Below are 5,729 nucleotides of genomic sequence, written 5' to 3'. Positions count from 1 at the left end.
GGAAATTGAAAATGATAATGTTTTGATCAAGTTTCACAAATTTAATGGTCATTGTTTTAATTTATGGAATGATCCATAAATCATCGTGAATATTCCATTATTCATGAGATAATTTGTCACAACAGAGTTGGTAAAATTAAGTTTAAAATACTAAATTTAATGGTTTATTTCTTCTTAAGTTTTTGGATCTATTAATTATTGTTAATTGATAACGCATGCAAATTATTATTATGCATAAAATAGAAAACAACGAAATAAAACTCACGAAGCACAAATAGACATAATATATATGCATAGAAATAGAAAACTTTGGAAGGTGATGTTGCTCTACTTTGTTTCTCTAAATGAAAAATGGATGCAAGTACAAAGAAGTGAGGCTTGTGGCCCATGCGCTACAATGCACAAATCCTCTTTTTTTCTCTCTCCCTGTCCCCTCTGGACTACTTTGTTCATCTATGGAACAAAAATGCACTTGAAAATAATGGAACCCCTTTTCCTGCTATTGGCTTGGTTATAACACAATGTGATAACCTACTAATGCTTAGATTTTACTCTTCAACTCTTAACTAGAGTTGCAATATTGACTCTTCTAGAACTTTCTTTATTATAATCATATGTTCAACCCATTTAACATGAATAATGAGCGTTAACATGACATCCTATTGAATTATTGGTCAAAACAGACAATCAAACTTCCGAGTGGAATAACATTTGCATACGGACTCCATTTGAGGTGATTCTTTGGTTGTTGGAAAGGTATTTGTGTGTAGAATAACACCAAAAGGTGATGCACTTAAGTGGCAACTTGTTACCCCAAAAATGCAATTTAATGCCTCAAACTACTCCCAAATCATATGCAAATTGGATCACACAAGTAAAAATGGTAATGCGAGCTAATTTAATGCAGGAGCCAGACAATATGTTTTGTTCAGAACTAAGAGGGGTCAGAAATCCGTGCAAAGGAAGGAATTTCCCTCATAAATTGTACAAATTAGCAATTCGAGTAGGAATTTGAGTGTTAATTAATATGTGTCTCATTGTAAATATGATGAGTTGTTTGTTTGTTATAATGGTTGGCTAAGAGGGCCTTTGTAAATGTAACATGCGTAGAGTTAGGAATCTAATAATTTAGATTATTGGACAAATGTCCCATTTCTAATATGTTTGTTGAGATATTTCTAGTGAGTGAAGTTGTATAGAAATGTGCTAGTAGGACAGGGAGAAATAACCCCAAGTGCATTTTCAAGGAATAATCTAGATAGGAGGTATGTAAGGATTCTTGTTCATATTTCTTGATTAATAATGAGTTTTCAAAATTGTTGCATTAATATAAATAATTCATGAGATACAAAAATGCATTGTTATAGGGTAATTTGTCTCATTTATAGTGATTTGTAACCCAAAAAAAATTGCTTAATTTTTTTTTTGAAATCCATATTTTGGGTTATAAAGGCAGATGTGTAGATAATTTGTACATAAATGCAATATGATATTTTCCCTAGTTTTGAGAGGTGCATTCACTTGTATTAAAAGTAAAATATAGCTATTGCTGCATATTTTTTTCAATAATATATAATAAATCATATTAGATTTAAAAACTAAATTGTAAATGATTTAAAAAAATAATAATAGAATTAGTATTTTAAGAAAATATTTACTCACTTAAAAATTACATGACTCAAACTCATAATATTAAATAATCTAAAAACACAAAACGTTAATGTAGAATAGTTAGATGATGCTTGTTAAAAATATAAATGAGAAAAGAAAAATAAGGAGGTAGATAAGGGTGGTAAATAAAAGTCAAAGGATCCAAAATTGGTGCCCATTTCATAGCATGTTCATAAATTGTTGGGAAGTTCACAAATGATGTGAAAGTCTTTCTCTGGAAGCTTACCACTAAAGTTGCATAGAACCTCAAATTCTTTGATGCAGATTCAGTAGTTGGTCCCCCTGATTTAGTGGAGAATATTTTCGGCTTAGCAGAGTGTTGGAAAGATCTAACTAAACAGTCGATGGATCGTGTCTAACTTTTATCTCCGAATATATATTCCCATATCAAATTGGAGATCTTGGGGCACAATTGGAATCACAGGACTGCTACTTGTGTTATCAGGTTTATGAATCTTTCAATGCTTCTGTTCTATAACTGGCACTAGAAGAAAGCCTTCGTCCTCAGTTAGGAATATATTGGTTTTGTAGGGTTTCATGATTTCCAGTGAATTAAAACAAAGCTTCCCGATTAATGATACTTTTTGTGTAAATGTTTAGAGGGTAAAAGATTTAACATGTTGGGAATTAGTTTGGGCGTAGTAGTCGCTATGCTTATGTCAACTGCAGTGCTAGGCATTTGGAACTAGAATACTTTCTCTCCTTTGAAATATTGGGAAAATATTTTTGGAATCGAAGTATTGAGATTTGGTAGCTTGGGAGGTACTCCAAGCCTTACGGTTTGGGGTTTAGAGGTTGGAGCACCACAAAAGTGCTTTGTGGGCTTGGAACTCAAGGTGTACGCTTTGCACCCAAACTTGTGGGTGTGAAACCACTCGTGGATTTTGACATGCGCTGATTTTAGATGATAGAGGATGTTGACACCTAATCATAGGGATTGGGTGAACCACTGCAGTTAGTGTAAATAAATAATAGAGAAGATGGAGAGTCATCAGGAGATGAACTGAATAGTCACTCCCTCATGTATATAATAATGAACAACCTGAATGAATAATAGGATTTGATTTGAGGAGTTAGCTCTTGGTCTCACATGGTATTAGATCCAACGCCATTTTTGGCTTCCCTCTCTACTTTGTAACTCCCTCAAGGAGACTCTTCTTCTTATTATAGTGAGTTGATTCTAAATACTTCATTGTAGATCACTATGAGCTCCCTCTTAATTTTGATCTAGAGATATGTACACGTTATAATCTTCATTAATGCTAGTAGTAAAGATCTTCGATTTTGGGTTTTTTTTGGAGCTTCTTCATTTTCAAGTGTTAATGCTTCATTTATGTCTTTCTTCCAAAAAAAATTAATCATGATGAAATTGTACTTTTTTGAACTAATCTAGGGGATGTCTAGGATCAACCTTTGTGGCTACCTTATAACACCAAGAGTATAGCCAGCAACCTACAAACCAGATATACCAGATATTATGATTTAGCAAGAGTTGAAACTCACAAATAAAAGGAATTTACTCTTTGAACCCAGATAAACCATATACTTAATGAGATTTGAACCATAATCTTGTTAATTTCACCCAACAAAAATTATTATTAAACCACGTGTAAGTGTATTATGTCCCTCCTCTTATTACTATTATTGTTTTTAGAATTCTTAGAACCATTCCCCTTTATGTGTCCATGCATTTGACTTTAAAGATATCCTTTGTTTTTATAATACTTCCTTCCTCTTATTGCTATTATTGTTTTTAGAATTCTTAGAACCATTCCCCTTGATGTGTCCCTGCATTTGACTTTAGAGATGTCCTTGTCTTTATAATACTTGATACCGTTGTCTTTGTGATGGGCCAAACAAAAAAGTAGAACCCAAGAGGGCGAGAAAATGGAGGAATCCAATGCAGAAAACGTGACAGACAGAGGAAAGAGCATCGGGAAAAAGAGCCATAGAAATTTATGACATAACACATTTATCAGCCGTAAACGTAATTAGAAGCGTCAAAATTTAGAAATTTATCACAGAGAAGGAAATCTATGGTTTTGCCACGTGTTTCAGTACCACCACACTGACAGTGACCTGCTGCTTACTCTTGGACATAATGGTTTCATTAGTACACGTGGCATGTACTGCATAATTATGCCGCAAGGCGTTCCCTCTGAGATGAAATTTCCTTAGTCTTTGTTGTCATCGTTATCGTCCGTCTGATTTGATGTTAGACGATTCGAATAATTGCTACCGTTGGATCAAATATCCGGTTGAGGTGAAGGTGGAGCGTTATGGGTTGAGGTGAAGGTGGAGCGTTATGGGTTGTGAAATTGAAGAGTTTTATTTTTTCAGTATTTCTGTGGGTAAATTAGCTGCAACTCCATTCGCAACAAAACAGACTCGTCTAAGGGCGGATTGACACTCGCCCACCTCGTCTCGTTGATACAAATTCGTCATTCTGTTTTTGATTTGGTAAACTGCTCACCCTATAGATGTCTGTTCAGAAAAAAATCGTTAAAATATGGCGATGACCCTGGAAGAAGTTAATGCTTATTATTTCTTATTTCGATTTCAGACTGAACCTGTCACAAATTAAAAGGGTTTACTATTGTGCGGAAGGGTTTTACCATTTTTTCGATTTCAACGTATTTCAATACACAGGTATGTGTTTTAATTTTAATTTTTCTCTATTTTCCTTTGGCAATTATTGGTTATTAATTTGGTCTAGCGAATGATTTGAAATAAGCTCCGATTTGCAGTAGGTTAAACAAGAGGATTTACTATTGAGAAAGTAGATGATACGAGGGATGCTTTTGTTTCAATTTAAAGGGCTGACATTTTCTTGCATACGTTTTGTTCGTTTGGGCTGTTTATCTCATTTATATATAATCAATATGGTGGCAGATTCTGATTGTTTTCTAATTTTTGTGCGTAGCCATTGAGGAGATGAGATGATGTTCGAGTGAAGGAGAAACAACGAATTTGTATGTAGCCATTGAGGAGATGAGATGATATGCTAGTGAAGGAGAAACGTCGAAGAATATGGTTAGTTACTTTTCTTGGATGAACTTCCTTTGCTTCAGCTGCTAGACAAAACTAGGATCACATGGAGGGTTGCCACTAAACCTTCTCGACAAAATCACATCAACTGCTAGATAATGACATTATGGAGGGCTTTTACTATTCTTCAAATATCATTTTCAGATTGATGTCTAAAGGGACCATCCCTTCTCATAACTGCATCCTCTATTTTTATTGGCTTCAGGGCACCTCTTATGAAGGTTTCAAAGAAATGAATATATATTCCTTATTGATTTGCAAGTTGGCTCGTCAAGGCTATGTTGATTGCATGACGAGACTACGTTTTCAACGCCCATCACGACCAGAAAATCTTCATATGCATTAATCTCGAAAATTATACAGGTAGACTCAAAACCGTGACATTCTGGTGTATTGCCCACAATGCGGTCGATGCTTTTTAAGTGGTTTTTCAGTCGCCCTAAGGTTTCAAATTTTCATTATTTGTCTTAAAGTGACTTGTGTGGGTTTTTATGGATTTCTTTACAGTTGGATTGTTTTTTATATTTGTAGAACTTGAGATCAAATCATAAGAAGAAAACATATAATGTTTGACTGTGTTTTAAGAAATTCTACATTATACTTGTTTAGCGGTTTATTTAATTTTGTTATGAGTTGAGTTTCCATGAAGTGATTATTTTTAAAATTAAAAATATTTTGTTCTTGTGATAAAAATATAATAAAGTTATTTAAATTTCTCTTCGATTGACAAATAAATGATTTGCGCAACGATTTAGGTGCTATGATTAAGAAACACATTTAATAAAGCATTAGAAATTGTGAAAATGGTAAATCCAGCAAAACATTCAACCACTGGATGTGCTGAGTGAAATTTGCGCAACGATTTAGGTGCTATGGTTAAGAAACACATTTAATAAAGCATTAGAAATTGTGAAAATGGTAAATCCAGCAAAACATTCAACCACTGGATGTGCTGAGTGAAATTTCATAATTGGTGCTGATAGAAGGAAAGTACAACATCAAAGAAAAGT

The 5,729-nt window shown here is 33.8% G+C and overlaps 1 long non-coding RNA gene across 1 annotated transcript; it reads left to right on the top strand.

Annotated features, from left to right (window-relative positions):
• The first annotated feature begins 3,973 nt into the window (after window positions 1-3,973).
• Window positions 3,974-5,224, top strand: LOC149237274 (uncharacterized). The gene is made up of 4 exons (XR_016245245.1): window positions 3,974-4,131; window positions 4,235-4,320; window positions 4,595-4,704; window positions 4,925-5,224. It is a non-coding gene; the product is annotated as an uncharacterized LOC149237274 (long non-coding RNA).
• Window positions 5,225-5,729: the final 505 nt, after the last annotated feature.

Source organism: Pinus tabuliformis, chromosome 8 (assembly GCF_031772625.1).
Source record: "Pinus tabuliformis cultivar Carrire ecotype Pingquan chromosome 8, CPIR1, whole genome shotgun sequence".
NCBI lineage: Eukaryota > Viridiplantae > Streptophyta > Pinopsida > Pinales > Pinaceae > Pinus > Pinus tabuliformis.
This window is presented reverse-complemented; position numbering and strand designations above follow the sequence as displayed.